The 17,377-nt window shown below is 41.2% G+C and overlaps 1 protein-coding gene across 2 annotated transcripts in view; it reads left to right on the top strand.

Moving 5' to 3' along the window:
- Window positions 1–17,377, top strand: part of LOC117492303 (mitochondrial import inner membrane translocase subunit tim16-like) — a 108,564-nt gene that overhangs the window by 77,845 nt on the left and 13,342 nt on the right. The window lies entirely within an intron of this gene.

Consider the following 17,377-nt stretch of genomic DNA (forward strand, 5'->3'; position numbering starts at 1 on the left):
GTTCTTTGTTAGTGTTTAGTATATCTGCATATGTATTGGCGGTTGTGTTGATGTGTGTGTTGTGCAGATGCATGCCATCCCCCTCTGTCCTCAACAACATGTCTTTCCCGTCACACGTAAATGCACTCTGACGGCAGTGTGTGTGGGCTGCTGTGAGACACGACCGGGCCCTCCTCACGAAGCCCGGCTGCCTTTCTTCCCACAGATCCTCAGAACTCGGTAGGTAGGAAAAATGTCCGTGGGAAGGAGTGCCCCGCAAAGAAGGAGCAGCCCGGGAAGGGAGAGGGGAAACAGAAATATCCGTAGTTAATTGGCCGCTGCTATGGGAACCTGGACGTGACGGAGGAATATGGCCAATAGAGAGGGGAGTAATGAGTGTACTCAAAGCAGAAGTTGTCACTGTTTGTGTGAGAACAAACACATAATGCTATAATCAAATGCACTGGATCAGATAAAAGTGAATTGTTGACTCTTCCCACCTATCCTCTCTTGCCAGCTTTACTCAGTATAAGTAAATCTGTTCCCCATAAAGCTGTCTTCTGTAGAGGAACCTTTCGTATATGCCACATTTTATTATCTTGTTTACGTGCTGTGGTTAAACTTTGTTTAATTGGACCCCAAGAGGCTCATGGGGGGGGATATTTGTCCTGCTGTAAGCTTCAGTTTTAAGGTGAGGAGGGCAGTGGGGTGCTCACCCAAAATATAATGTTTGCCCTTTCTCACCATTTATCAGTCAGAGGGCGTGTTAGACAAGCTGTGTTAACAAAACTTTGCTTTGGGAAACACAGACAGGATGTCATAATAGGAAAATAAATGTCCGGCTCCTGTTTGTCGCTTTGTTTATTGTTTTGTTTTTGTGCTTTTCATTATTATCATGATTTGTGGCTTTTTTTTGTAATTTCCTCGTGGCATTGTGGCCTCATTGGATCAAGATGAGAGCTTCATGTGAGCTAGTTAAGTCAGTGAACAACATAAAAAGGACCAACCTCAACACAGAGACTTCAATAATCTGTACACCAAACTCTTAATGATAGCGGGAGCTGTTTGTTTCACGCAGAGGAGGGCGAGACAGCGAGCACACACAGAGAGAGAGGTCAGACCATAGTTCACTTTGAGGTTTACTAGTCTGTTGACTCTGCGCACGCTGGCACTTCTCATTAAGCAGAGAGACAGAGACAGATAGCACAGCTGGACCGTGCATGCCTGGGAGCTGGACAAGCCATTAGTGCACATTTTATTGTTGACTGGAAGTAGAATACATCATCAAAACAATCCTGGGTTTACTTACATTATCAAGCCAATTGAAAACATGTTTCCCTTAGTAACTGTATGATTTGACATTTAGCCTTCCAAGTCTTTTAAAGTAGACACATGTGGGTGCTGTTTCCGCTGTGGCGTCCTGACTTTGTGGAAAGAGCATGCTTACTGCTGGTTGTCAGTTCTCTCTTGAGGTAAAAGAGAAGGATTTCTGCTTATCGCTTGGGCTCTGATAAGAGTGATAGAAGAAGAGAGAGTGCAGAGAGCCCTAAAGTAAAAGGGATGAGATCCAATGGGAAGAGGGGGCTTAAAGGAGTGTGTGGGTGACTTCCCATCCCCCGGTTACTGAGGGGGGGGTCAACCAGAAGTGTCTTTTTTCCCATGATTGTCAATTCTTGGTTTGAATTTGGTCTTTATTTCTTGTTTATTCCTTCAGTTTTGTTTCTCTTCCCCTTTTTCAAACAAAGACACTCAAATGTGTCTGCGTGCTTGGAAATGAAACTCTAATCTGCAAATGTGAGTGTGAGACCATAATGAGGAGGATTGTTTTGAATGTTTACCTTATAAGCAAAATCCACAGAAGTATAAACTAGCCCTCCCTGCTTGATCCCTCCTCCCTCTGTGTTTATTTGCTCCTTCTTACCTCTCCATGTCATTTGCACCCTGCTCTCTGGTATGTCAGGTATTGAGTGACAGCAGCATGCCTGTGGTTTAATGCTGGTGCAAAGACTGCAGCTACAGAATGTTCACTATGGCAGTACTGCTGTATTATTACTATGACAGAAACTCTATCAGAGGAATGAGAGCAACTATGCAGCACGGGTCACGTCAGGTCATGCACAGCTTGCAGACGGGTAAATTACATATTGTCGTAAAAAAAGGTCAAGGCCTGTGTCTGTGAAGACTGCGTGTCATATGTGAAGTGTACACGCATTTATGTGCTAATTTTAGTTTTTTTACTCATCATATGCATATTCTTTGCCAAAATGTTTCTAATTACTTCGTCATGTAATTCAGTTGTACTTTGAGTGCAGATATGGCCTCCTCTCTTAAATGTAAATGTTATATATTTCATTGTTTCTAGTGCTTAATAATACAACTGAGTAAAATACATTTTCCCACCCATCTGACTCGCATTCAGTCAGATCCTATTCTGCCAGCCCACTGGCAGACGGAAAGGTTGGTCAGTCACATGATGTGGAGGCGTGTGGTGCAGTGGGTTGCGAGTTGGTTTTCGGATCAGGGGGTCAACAGGTTCAAACCCCACTGCAGTCAGCATGTCCCTGGGCAAGACACTTCACCCCAAATTGCTCCTGTGGGGATTGTCCACAGTATTGAGTATGTAAGTCGCGTCTAACAAGTGACATGTAATGTAATGTGTTAGGAAAATGCCATCATGTGGTGGCTTCTCGGCACAATGCTGTAATCATGCACAAAAAAAGTCTAAAACTGTTATTTCAGCTCATGAAGCCCCCTTCAGTTATATGCAAATGCACAATTAAAGTTGTAATTCATTGTAATTATTTCCTTTCCTACTGTCTTAGAGCATAGATTTGTTGTAATCCCACTGCTTATCAAGCAAACATTATGCAGTGTGGTTTATGTATTTTCTTCTACTGTGCATTTAGGATTTATTCTTTCAGATTCTGCCTCTCTTTAATGACAGTAGCATGCCTCTTTTTAAAGCCCTTTTGGGTTCAACCAGACGATTATTGAGTCATTTGGCTCTGACCTGCCTAGTTAAATAAAGGAGGTTAAGTAAATACAAACACACAGGCGCACAATGCACACAGATAAGGAGCCTCCTTCAGCTGTGACGCACACTGTGTTGATAGCTTGAAAAGATGGATGTGTAGGCCTTGACATCGAGGAGAGGTCAAATAGAAGTTGATTTAATGAATCAAGCAGAAAAGACTGTCGAACTAAACAGTGTGACTGTTATTTTAAATATTTTTGTTTAATTTTGTTTATTTATCTCGTGACCGTCAGGCTTTATCTTCCAGAGAAAAGCACATCTGCTGTGTTAACAAGTTGCTCAAAGCTGCCCCATCATGCCGAGGTTGGATGTGGGCTTGTAAACGTTTGGTCAGCACTGCTTATTTTAAAGAGACGGTGGCTACGTAGACGACACTAGAAGTGTATGTGTTCCTCACTGCGGGTCAAATGCATAGTTTTCTGTTTTATTATTGACCATAACCCCCTGAATTTACTATGTAAAGTTTATACATGTTTGAGGTTTGTTGCCGTTGTTTGACTGGAATACTAAACTGTCCATTAGCGATGGTTACTCTGTATGGGTGGTCCCAAAGCGTGGTTTCTCTGCAGACCAAAGTACAGACATAGATGGTGAAAAGTGAGGGAGGGAGGTGCTGGAGAGAAGGGTCTGTAATGAGTGAAGATCACGTCTACCAGTTGCAGCTCATTAAGACTATAAAGTCAAGGCTACAATGTCCTTTGTAACAAGTCTTACTTATTTTCTGTCCAATACGTCTCCAAGATGTAGCATGAGAGAGCTCAAAGCATTCTTTTAAGGACACTTGTACACACATACACACACACGTATGAGGACACTTAGCTGTTGTGATTTACTACACATATCTGATAGTGATCTTATCTCTTACTTCGTCTCGCTCGCTTTCTCTCTCTTTCTTTTTTTTCTCCATCCCGAAGTCTTTCCCCCCCGTCTGCTACAGTAAATCTGCTCTCTTCTGTGAGGTTTTTATTGGTTTTCAGTGTACAATTCCTCACTTCGGTCATTAAAGCAGATGATTTAGTGTGAGTGTGTTGGACAGTTACACATACATAGGCGGTTTTCCCAGGACAAAGGGGGAAAGGTGAGGCCCAGGCTTGGAGCCATAGGGAGTCTGAAGATATAACTTTAAGATCGTTAGACCTACACCACACCATGATGTGGGAAAGTGATATTGTTTTGGAAAAGTAAACAATAGGTCAAATGCTAAACTTGATTTTCATGTCTCGACTTGAACCAAATGACTTTTATCATTCCTGAAAGTCATACCAAGCCTGTTGTGTGATTTATTTTAAAGATCTCAATCCTTTTTTGTGTTTTTAAATGTTGTCTTTTTTAAGATATTCATCAAGCCGCAGTACATTTCTCCTTTGAGATAAGAAAGTGCACAGTGGAGTGGGAAAGAGAGATACATCGGCATTTAAGATGGACCAGAAAGAGCACGTATGGACACAAAGTCGCAGCCGACAAGGTGTGTGTGTGTGTCACAGAGAGATGATGGCTTGGCTCCAGAGACGGAGACCTACAGGATGGAAGACTGATAAACTGTGTTAACAGACTCTGATGAAGCAGAACTGGAAGACGACACAGAGTCAAAACATGCAGGAATGAGGATCGATGAAAGGCGCTCTGTTGAACGCCTCAAGAATGTTTTTGTAGCTCGAGTCGGGCAGGAATGGAAAAAAATAAGCTCTGAAGAAGTTGTTTTAGGGTTTATATTTCTCTCTTTATTTTTCGTCCCCTCTCTCGAGTGAACCCTCTCACTCATTCGCACACACACACTCATGCTTGAAGGGAAAACATATATTAAACAGTAATGTTTTGTGTCCGTAAATTACTGGGTTTTATAGTTCTAGCATTTCCAATATTCCTGTCTTGGCTTTCCATGGAGGAAATACTAAGACACACGCACACACACGCACACGCACACACACACACACACACACACACACACACACACACACGCACACACACACACACACACACACATGCACACACACACACACACACACACACACACACACAGACATTAGAGCAAATGTAGTCTGAAAATAGTTTCGATCGATAAATGTTAGCTTTGGTACAAATTCAAGATCTACCATCAAAAGAGGAAGCCTTGGTGGAAAATTTGAGCACATTTTTTTTTATCAAGAAATGAGAAGATCATGTGACACCTCAGTTCAGTTATCGGTTACGGCAAATCGTAGGTCTCTGTTGTTGCTTTTCAGAAGTCGAGTGTCCGTTCAAGAGTGATCAGGGTTTAGTACCGATGATTTAAACAGGGCAGCAAGTCATTCTGCTATTGGTAGATTGTGTTTTAAAAGTAGACTTTATTGAGTGGTTCAATGTGTGCCTGGCAGATTGGCTTCACTTTGCACTTGTGGCTTTTTCACAGTAGGAAAATAGACTAGAGTTCACCTCAGACTGACATCATCTCCAAATTCCCCAAAACAAATCAATGCAGCGGTGTGGAATAACTGACTGAATGGAGCCAAGTCAAATCTGAACTTGTGTTCATTACTTTTAAGCTATTCCTCTAGCATGCCGAATCATTACTGTGCACTGCATTGTATCTACGGCTGATTTTGAGTCTGAAATTTAAATGATTTGGATATACACTAAATTCAACACGATTATTACGGAGATATTTTTAAGGTCAAATACTGATACCGATTTTGTGCAATTTAGGTTCAATAAGCAATATATCTGCTAATAACTATCATCCCATAAATAGTGTTTTTTGGTTTTATTCATTTGTCATTGGCCATGAGTATAAGCTTACATGAAGTGCTAATGAAACGCTTAACCTGAAGAGAATGATATTTGCTAATGAAGGGGGATAGATGATCGGAAGTTAGACATGATTTTCCCTTCTATTTGAACTCTCAAACTAAAATAGGTTGTGGTGAAAGTCACACAAAGAGGGGGATGTTTTTGACGACTGTATGCTGCATATTTCTCCAGGCAATTTGTGAGCTGTCAACCTAGAAAAGACTCCAGACTTCCAGGCCTTGTTTCATTGTATTTTTTTACACAATATATTGCCCCTCATTGGCAGAGATTTACATGAACAAAGTACATCTGTGAAGTACTTTTATTAGGGGATAATCCATCAACTAGTTGAGACTAGTTCAAAACCGGTCGCTCTTCTCTCCCTTCCTGTGAAACATGTGTACCTCTGTCTGCGTTTAGCATTGAAAAAGCAACTGTGACGGGAACCGGCCTTTCCTCCGGTGACCTAACAGCAGAGGGGGTCGTCGCGGTCGTGACCCTCACCTCTCTTCTTTCTGTCCTCTGCGCTAACGCTTCCTCTCTCTGCTCTGCTCTGAGTCAGTCCTGGCTTCTGATCGGTTCCCAGGCCCCCGCCGACAGGTCATTTAATGGTCATCTATCCCGGGCCCTTGATGCTGGACCCCAGGGTTAACGCGGAACGCATCTCTTCCGTCAACAAGCCCTTCAGAAACTCATATATAACAGGTGCAAACACAAACTTAGACACATGACATTATACAGTACACATGCCACTTATTCCTGTCAGCAATCTCAAATATATATAAAAGGTTTTTATCACACATGTTACACCCCAACTCCCCTTCAGTCTGTATACTGTGACATGCTCATGCCCACCCACATCCCCACCCCCACCCTGTCTGCCCATCAGTCCTCCAGTCCGCAGAGGAGCTCTGAAGTCTCTCAATACTTTATGACCAGCGACCTGACTGCTTTATAGCTCAGCCAGTCTGGACCCGTTTACCACGCACTTATAGCCCGTCTGAGTGTTTGTGAATGTGTGCGTTGACATGCGTGTGTGTGTGTGTTATTTTGAGGATGAGCCTCTAGTGTCTTTCATTGATCTCGATCGGCGTAATTATGTTTTAAAGCCCTGCTCTTCTCCCTCTTTTTGTGTCCACTTGTAACAATAAAGATTGGGGTTTTTATTTTTCATGTCAATATTATCCAAAACAGACGCGCTGACCAGAGTTCCCGTTAGAATATTTTTTTGCCGGTCAACATGTCCGTTAAAGTTGAAATCTTCCGGACAAAATTAGATAAGTGCCGGTTAAAGGTCTTCTTTGTTATTTATTGAGCTTTAAAACAAATTGATATGATTCGACATTAAACAAACTAATTATAGTAGATTAACTACATTATTCAAAAGTGTACAGTAATTTACAAAAACGCGGGAATAATAAACGGAGCGCTCTCTCCTTCTCCTGACAGCCCGTCAGTATCATGCAGCTCGCGGATCCAGTAATGAGTGACCCGACAGTAAAACTAAACATATCTATAACTAGTTTAGGTAGTTTGAGAGGTAATTAAAATAGCTACGTGTGATTTTCTAACCTGAAGTGTGTTTTGCTCTGCTCGCCGCTGCAGGGGATCATGCAGAGCTGCGTGTCGACTCGTCAGCAGCAGCCGATCTCTCTCTCCTGTCAGATTAGACTTTACTCGCATTTATGTCCATATCGATCAGATCTAGCTAGTTCTAGCTAATGATATGACTACCTGCTTGTTAAAAGACACCTAAACAATAAGCGTCGCTATGCAACCGGATGAGGCCACAAAGTATAGCGCAGCATTATGCATTTGTTTACATGCCCACCGGAACCCCGAGGCATTACCAACAGATCAACGCACAATCAACCCATACAGGACATCTCTTTCTCCACATTAAGTGTTAGACATTAGAATTGACAATTTTTGTCTGTCACATACTCTTTTGTCTGTCACATACTATTCTTGTCTGTCACATAAGTGGCGCAACTGATGCGGTATTGCGCTAAGGGAAAATTATTTTGACCGGACATTTTGACCGGAGAGATTTAGATTTGCCGGACTTCAGCATATTTTACCGGTCATTGTCCGGTAATTACCGGCTAACGGGAACTCTGGCGCTGACCATCATGTGGTCAGACTTCAAAGTTCTCTTGAGCTGTCTTTAAGTGTCTTACTATGTTGTGAGGGGTTGTTTTTCTACACAATGTTTTGTTGCAAAGATCTGATATGTGGCTGACGCAGAAGGACTGTCTTGTTGCGGGCTCATCGCACAAAGAGGGATTAACTGAGAGATGTACAGGGCTGCTTGTGTTGGTGTTTAGAGAGAACTGTACAGACAAGCTGGAATGATAATATTCTGTTTCTTAAGGACAAAAGGGAAATGAGCGCTGATGCTGCTGCATTTTTTAATGTTTGGCAACTTTGCATGTGGTTGTGGAGTTGGGTGTGTAGGGGGTGTCAGAGGGGTCACTGCAGACCTGTTGACACAGGACTCAGTTAGTTTAATTAAATCCTGAGCTTGCGTGTGTGCCGCGACGTGTGTGTGTGTGTGTGTGTGTGTGTGTGTGTGTGTGTGTGTGTGTGTGTGTGTGTGTGTGTGTGTGTGTGTGTGTGTGTGTGTGTGTGTGTGTGTGTGTGTGTGTGTGTGTGTGTGTGTGTGTGTGTGTGTGTGTGTGTGTGTGTGTGTGTGTGTGTGTGTGTGTGTGTGTGTGTGTGTGTGTGTGTGTGTGTGTGTGTTGTCAGGGGCCAGAGGAGCCGCTGAAGCGAGGAGAGGGGAGAGCAGCAGCTTGGCAGCCTATCTGAGAGCCTCGTCACTGCTGCTCAGAGGGGCCACAGCTGGCCCCTTCACCAACAATCTTAGCTTTTCTTTCCCTCTCTAATTCCCTTCTAATGAACTGGCTACTGAAGGTAGCTAGGCAGGCAGAACAAGAACATTTATTAAACACACACACCCACACACTGGCAACAAAACACAGCACAGTGGAGAAAGTATGTTGCGATTAAGTACATTTCACTGCTCAGCATGGTGACTGTGCAGCTTGACTTTAACACCTGCTGAGGATCCTTGAAGTCATCGTGACTTAGAAGCTGCATTCAATGCCACAACAACCACAGCTGTGTTTTGGCTTTAAAGAGAACCTGCATTATCCCCATTGTGTGTCTTATCTATTGTCATTGCAATTGAGACACAGAGCTAAGGATCATTACTTTCATTTGAAATAACACCTATCTGGAAGACTATCCTCAAAGAACATCTGGAAAATAACATATTATATCTATGTATGTTGGCCTATCTACACAAAAAAGGCAAAATAAAGTGTATATTTGTGTGTGTGTTAGTCAGGTTCACAATACAGTCAGCCGACTTCTTTTTTTATCATGCAGTGAACAGAAATATTTTTGTGTTCGTATAATTGGAGGAGTCTTTGAGGATTTTGTAAATACTGTGATATGACCTGTTAAACCACTTTCTGGTATTTTCAAAACCCCCTCTTTCAAGATATACTGATTCTTAGCTCTGTTACTAAAATAAAACGATATTTACTTACTTTTCTTTTTTGTTTCCCCTAGTCCTGAAATAAACAAGACTCATTTTCAAATCTGGTGCCATTATTGAAGACAATCCAATACATTTAAGGCTCTGCAACATTTAACCATTGTGAGCTGAAGCCTTAGATTTAATTTCCGCTCCCTGACACGCTGTGGTTTAGCTTGTGGTGTGCAGGCTTTGGAGCTCTGATGCTGCTAATGGAAACATTTGTACACAATCAGACAGCCCAAGTGCAGAGGTCTGATGGATTTGTGATATTGTGAGTTTACAAAGGTGACAAAGTTCATCAGCTGTGATGTAGTGTTTATTTGCTTTTGGCACAAGTAATCTTTGGTGGATTGTTATGCTTCAATGTTTGAAAGGAATAAGCATTGCCAAACCATTTGTTTGCTGTTCAGTGGAAATGTTTATAATCTTCTCAAATTATCACTCTCATTTCTCCTATGAAAAGGATTTTCTTTTTTTCCTTTCACATATTTGCGGAACACTTGAAATCAACCTAGGATATACCATCCTGAAGATTGTAGTTGGAGGTCTAGGGTTGTTCCGATATGAATCCCATTTAATCACCAGTGGATTATTCTGCATCAATCCTTCCATTGTCGGGGTAATGTGAAGACCCATGGGCCTTCAGCGTAAGTGTGCATAAAACCATTAGCTGTGTCTAAGTCTCTTACACAAGAGTAATATCACTGGATCAGAAACTGTGCTTTGTCTCGGTCAAACACAAAGACAGGATGTGGGAAGGGTTATCATAAGAATAAATAGATAATATGCTGGTCATATGAACTGCCATCATCAGATAGTGATTATGACAATCATAAAAAAGCATGTGCTTTTTATGGTCATACTATTAAGTGGGAGATACAGTTGTTTAGTTGCAGCAAAATGTTCACAATACTGCATATTTGTACTGATTAATTTCATAGTACAACAGATCTGCCACATTGTTCATCTGTCTCTGATTGTGTGATTATGTGAGGAGATAAAGTAAAGCCTTAAATAGATGGTTGCAAACAAGATTTCAGTTACCATTAACTGAGAGAAGGTATAAAAAAGAGCAAGTTCAAACATTCGGCCTCATGCTCATATTGGTGAATTCCTTTTAGCCACGGCAGCAGTGTTGCTCTTGACCTCTTCAGTCCAGACCGAATCATCTAAACAACATTTAGATGACTTTTCATTACATTTGGTATGTCCCCATCAGGATGTATTGTAAGAACCTAAAAAGGTAGATACAGTTCAAACTCGGGGAATAATTATAGCACCGCGATTTGCACGCATTCCTTTTTGTCTCTCTGTCTACACTTTAGATTCCAAGAAAAACACTGTAATGAAAATGTGTGTCAACCACAGTTTTTAATCAATTATTTCACCAGGATTCTGGACGGTAGTCTCTATTGTCACATTTTAAACAGTGTCATTTCTTATCCCTTAACATTTTTCCTTATAGACATTCAAATCAGCTTATATCAAATGTCCTCTCTAACTGAGTGTGGGAAAAGTGTGTTGACCTAATGTTTATGGGGACGACTGGGTTAACCCGTGTGCACTCTCACACTTAAACTCTAAAATTAGCGACTCAAGGCGCCCAACAAGGCTTCCACTCTTCTTGCTGTGACCCACCGAGTGTCCTCATGACCCTGTGTGATAATCCAAACATTATTTTATGGCTGTACTCTGAGTCTAAACACTAAAGTCACCAGTGGGACAGCAGAGGCCTGCCAGGACGACTGGACGAGCTGCAGGCCCGTGCTCTCGGGAGGCAGCAGGGCTGATAAAGAGGACGTTTCCAGTTCACAGTTCAGCAGACCCTTCACCCGCAGTAATACTGCTTCAGCACTCACTCACTCACTCACTCCCACTCACTGGGATGACATAACTCGGGGGGCGATAAAGAAAGGGGGGAGGAGTGGATGACAGAGGAAAATGATCAAATGAAAACCAAATGAACAGTAAATCAAGCTGAGGTTGGATCTCATCATGAATACTTCTCACCTTCAGATTGATGTTACAACAAGTTAGAATCTGGATTTGATCTGAACAAATGTAACAAATTCTCTACAGGAATCGGGGCAAATCTGAACCTGATTAGAGGGCTTAACAATCTGTAAAAGTAAAACATACGACATTCTTTATACCACACAAGAAAAGAAAACACTGAACAAATAGGGATCTGTTTTCCTGGACGCACTAACATGCAGTACTTGTCAGGAATAACTATTAAACGTAAGATGTGGAGAAAAATAAAAAGGTTAAAGCAACACATTAGCGCAGACTGTAATCTGCTAAATGTTTATTTATCTTTTCATCGCTTGTTAGGATGTTAATAGTCTTCTAATGGCTGTCCATCATAGAAGAGTAATAAAATGAGCCAAGGTGAGCTTTAAAAAAATAAAGTAAAATTGAGCAGTGGACAACCAGCTGCTTTGTTTTGGTTTCAGATTCCCTAAAGGCCTCCACTCTTTTCCTCTGCTTTCTGGCCAGCTCCTACCTGTCCACTGGAGCTTATTGTGCTCTCTAATGTGTGTTTTTAGCAGCAAGGCTGGCCTAGCCAAAGGCCATGATCTCATACGGCAGAGAAAGGTTCCTTTGACTGATACTGATCTGGTCATAGCCTCTCAACCCATAACCTTATACCTCTGCAGCCTGCTTTCATTAGCTCCAGCTATATACTGTATATAATACACTCCTGTGTGCGCCTGATGCTATCAGTGCATCTGCACGAGCCTATATGTGCTCTCACAAATGGAGTGTGTGTGCCTTTTTCATATTCTTCATATTTTGTAACCGCGTGCATACACATGAACAGCATTTTTCTTATAATGCAGTATTAGCACTGTGTTTCTGGAGGAATTTTGTGAATGTGTTTCCACAATTGACTGCAGTGCCTACATTTTTTCTGAGTTGAACTCTCTCAACTCTGATGTTTCTCTCCTCCACAACCCCAGCTGCAGATACCGAATCACATTAAATCCCCACTTTAAGCACGTAGGCACACACCATTTCTGCATTTGTCTGTCATCCACATATCCATTCATCTCGCCCTCCATTAGTCAGTTATTCCACTGATTTACACTATCTCTTACATTATCAAACGACAGCAAGTTCTCATAATCATAATATACCAGGGCTGACTCAGACCCTTTCATACCCACACAGATGCACATTAGAGTAGAGTAATATACCCATCATATCTGCTGGTGCTGAAGGCTGCTGTCATGGGCAGAAGGTCATTTTATGATGTGCGATTTGGACTCTCTGAGAGGGCAGTGTGAGGCGATGGCAGACGAGGCGGGAGGTGTGTTCTTTCCACTCTCTGTTTTGTGTAAACTCTGATAGGAGAAGAGTGCCAGTGACAGACTGAAGCCAGGGGGATTTTTGGAGCATCAGGCGGCTCATCGCAGACACTTAGAAGAGCTAGAGAGGTGTTTGGACATTAGTGGGTGCAGATAGCCATGAGAGGGTGAGACTAGTATGCCATAGTCTGTTGTTTTTCTAAAGTAAAACCTTTAAGGAGGAGTGTTATTAGCTGTTGTTCATGTTTAACAGCTGGTATGTCTCTACATTATATAATTATTTGATGACTCATTAGCACACATGTGGTTAACCTCTCCTAGTCACACACCCAACACGGAAAAGGGTTTAAGTCTGGATTAGTGTGTCAGGTAGGATTCGGTACTACACACACACTTGTGTTTACAGCTTCTCCTCTAAGAGCATGAATGATTCTTCTAATAGTTTTTCTTTTCATAGTAAATCAGCCCATGTTATTTGGATTTGCGCAACAAGCCTGCTGGCTCTTTCCTCTCTTATGAATGCATGTGCACATACATCACTAAGCTGCCTTTTAAGCACATGTCTGCTTGTGTTTTTCCGCACCTATGGGTATAAATATTCACATGCATGCGATGTGCCTGTTTTACTCGTGTGGGAAAATGGGCTGGTAGTGAGCTGGAGCATGAAAGCGATAGTAAACAGAGGCCATTATCAGTGATAAAGCTCTGCTCCTATTATGTGGCTGTTTGACTTGTTGTACGTTTACTGTGAGAAAAGCAGAGATAAGGCCCGAGAGAAAGTATCGGCAATTCAGAAGTACCAATTTTGGATTGGAGGCACAAAGAGACTGCGGGGGGCAAGGTGGTGGTGTTGTTGAAGAGGAAATGAGAGAAGGAGAGGGAGACAGGAGGCACAGAGGGGTGTGGGAATGGAGGTGTTTAGGGACTCCCTGTGGACTGACTCCGACATGGGAACTCACAGTCGCCCTAACGAAGCGTGGCCACCCCTCGCTGACTTCATAGGCCTGGGATAGAGGGGGGGGGGAGAAACGGGTATTAGAGAGAACAGGGGGTACAGGTCCATTTTGGTCATAGATCAAAGATTAAAAAAATGCCCACTATAAAGGTACGTAGAAAAGAGAAAAACAGGAAAAGAGGCCCATTGATAACAAGTCGGCTTTAGCATTGGCTAAATGCCATGGAAAGAGATGTATTTTTGTAAACATTCTCTAATATTACTGATAATCACATTGAACCTGATCCCGTCTAAGTTTGTAATGGTAATTTGAGATTCTAGCCAGGCAGCCACTTCTTCCTTATGGTCTGTTTACAGGTAAGAAAGCCATTTCAAAAGAAATGACTGATATTCAATCTTTATTTCAGACTCAAGGTCCATATCACATACACATCATTTTTTTTTTAACATTTATATTTTATTAAACATTTTCAAAAGACAAAAACATACGGACAAGGACATGGCTCACACACATCACAAATAGGACAGGACATAACATGAAGGTTGGGGGATTACAGTGTCAGTTACATTTTATGTCTGCATATGGCGTTGTATTTATACATGATTTGCTCCATAATATAGGTATACTTCATTGTTTAATAGGTAAATAGATAAATAGTCAAATAAATAAATATATATATATATATATATATATGCACACACATGTATATGTACATATACACACACACACACACACACACACACACACACATCTCTTCCTTTTCTGATTAATTCACCTATTCATCCATTTCCCATTTAATTTAACTTCTTTCATTATTATTACCGTTATTTTTCTGTTTCTTCATAGCTTATTTCTCTTTATTTCTCTTTATTTATTAATATTATTAATATTATTATATGTATTGTTGGCAGCCGAGATGGTTTGAGTCCAGGAAAGCCCTTATCTTATCCCAAAGCCTGTTGTCTGGCTTAACCAAATATAACAGGGCGAAAGCAGATTTGGGTGAGTACCATAATGAATTTAAAGATATTGATTTATTGTTTTCTGTAATTATTTGTCCTTCCAGCCAGTCCCAGTTAGCTTTTTTCGGTGTCGCTCCATAACCCCATACTATAGGGAATCTGGCATTATATGAGAGATAATATAAGTATAAATTGGGTACCCCCAGTCCACCTGTTCTCCTCGGCATAGACAACTTGTTATGGTTGATTCGTGGTTTTTTATCCTTCCATATGAATTGAAAGAATATAGTATTTATTTCTTTAAACCAATATTGTGGGATTTGAAGGGGAATTGAGGTTATAGGTCAATCTTGGTAGGACATTCATTTTTAACACATCCACCCTTCCCCACAGCGATAGGGGTAAAGAAGTCCATCTTCTCAAGTCATCTTTAATAGTTCTAAGTAAGCCTGGACCATTCATTTCGAAAATCTTGTTAATTGGTGATCTGATGTTTATGCCCAAGTATCTCAATCCATCAGCTTTCCAAACAAAAGGAGCAGAGCCTAAGTGATTAGAGTGAGTCTGAAAGTTAGTGGCATGGCTTCACTTTTACTACAATTTCTTTTATATCCTGAAAATAAGCTAAATTCTCTAATAACCTCTAGCACCAGAGTTTAGTGGGTCAACTAATGTTAAAAGGATATCATCAGCATTAAAAGGATATCATCAGCGTTTGTATATAACCATATCACATACAAAATGACAAAATAGACAACAATAAATAAGATTAAAAAGCTTAACAAACAAAACGAATAAAAAACATAAAATCAGTCCAATTACAGCTAGCCACACATATATGCTCACTGTCTGTAGAGGCTGTTGCACCAATGTCTCCAAATCATGGAAGAGAACCGAGTAGAACTCTTCACAGGGTTGATTAAAATCAAGATAACATGATTGTCTGACTCTTCTAGGCGACACATGAATTTGTACATTACATTTCTTAAAAGGGCTTGACAGGTAGGTACCCCCAAGTTAACAAACAGCTGGCTGGCACTGTGCCATCTTGGTACCCTCACCAGCAACCATAAAGCATCATTGTATGCAACTTTGAGTTTTTGCATGCTGCTAGCCTTGTAGTTACTCCACAGGTGAGCCGTGTACAATGGTGTAAAGAAAGCTTTAAAACCCATCACCTGGAAAAATATGGTTCTCTAAAGACTTTGGTTGGAGCAAAACAATAACATGGCATTCAAAGTCTCTGTTTTCTCAAAGTTAAAGATGTGAAGTTACCCATCTTTAGAGATATCTATATGTCTGTTCTTCCTTTTGTAAGATCAATACAATTCATATTTCAAGTCTTTTGAAACCTTGCCCAAAAAATAAATGAAAAATACCTTTAGCCCACATGCAGTAAACAAAGTAATATTACATGTCTCTAGACCATTTCCACTTGATAGGTTAGTTAACCAAACGTGTTTTTGCTTTCCCAGTCTTGACACACGTTCAGTTGTTTCTTGAATCAAAAGGTTCAAATGAAAACGATATGGAGATTCTTCTCGTTGTAGTTCGGAAACATCTGTCAACCCAACAAAAGGATGTGAGCTATTAAACCACAGACTCGTGGCAGACCGGTTTTCAGTGTCTGACAGTGACCCTGAACTCGTGTAAGTTTGTTGGAAAATCTCCCTCTGTTTTCATGCAAATCCACTGCTAACACACAGACACACACTCCCTCTGTCTGTCACTCCTGTACACAGTAAACAGCATTGCGTGTCACCATGCCAGTTGCTTAAGATACCCAAGTGAAGCCTGTCATTATATTTTCATACTTGGAGCATGACATCACCAGTCTGTCACTCTCTAGAATAGCAGCATTACACAAGGTCGTCATCATAAGCCAATCACTGGAACTTCCTCTCCACTTCAATGAGCCCGTCTGGGATGTGAAGTGGTCCGGTCAGTCGCCATTCTGTCCTTTTTTTCCTGTCTGCCAAACAACACAGCATGCTGACTGTGGATACACTGAGAGACTTACAGTATGAAGGAGATGATTTGTCAGCCTTGCCTGTGTTTGTGCAAGAATGCCTCTGTTTAAGCCATTATTTCCTGTTTGGATTGTTTTCTGCAGCCAGTCGTGCGTCCCCCCCCCATTGAGTTCAGTTCACTTATTCAGTTTCCTTATCCCCCAATCTCCTTACCTCAAATCACAAGAGGAGACAGGTGACCGTGGCTTTGTAAGGGGAGGCTGGATCTAGAGCTTGATCAACAGAAAATGACCAGCTACTATATTGCTATTTGAAAAATCGTTAGTGTTATTTATTAAGCAGACCATTCTCTCATTGAGTTGCCGTTGTTTCTTTGTCAATGCAATAATAAATTGTCACCTTTGGCTTAAGGAAACAATGATGGGATTGTTATCCTTTTCTGGACTACAATGCATCAATTAATAAAAGACATTCGGAGTAGTTTAAGTTGTAAGAGTAGTTTGCCTTGACTCTGTTTATCCACGACCATGTATCCATCTTGAAACCTATTCCTCAGAGGTTTTAGCAACTGTCTTTTTATAATATCCATTTTAGATTGTATTGTGAAAATGATAGCCACTAAGGAAAATGAATGAGTGAGTGTGACTGAGTTTGATTCTGCATTTGTTTATATGAGTTTCCCCATCTGTTTTCCAAACCTGCAATTAAAGACCAGTGGGGGATAAAAAAACATGAACTTTTTTCTCCTAAAATTGGGTACACTGCTCCATCTAGTGGCATCTTTGTAAAACTTCAACCCTACAGAGCCCTCTGACATACAGTATTAGAATGTAACAGAATGTGTACTATTACATC

This window comes from Trematomus bernacchii, unplaced genomic scaffold (assembly GCF_902827165.1).
Source record: "Trematomus bernacchii unplaced genomic scaffold, fTreBer1.1, whole genome shotgun sequence".
Lineage (NCBI taxonomy): Eukaryota > Metazoa > Chordata > Actinopteri > Perciformes > Nototheniidae > Trematomus > Trematomus bernacchii.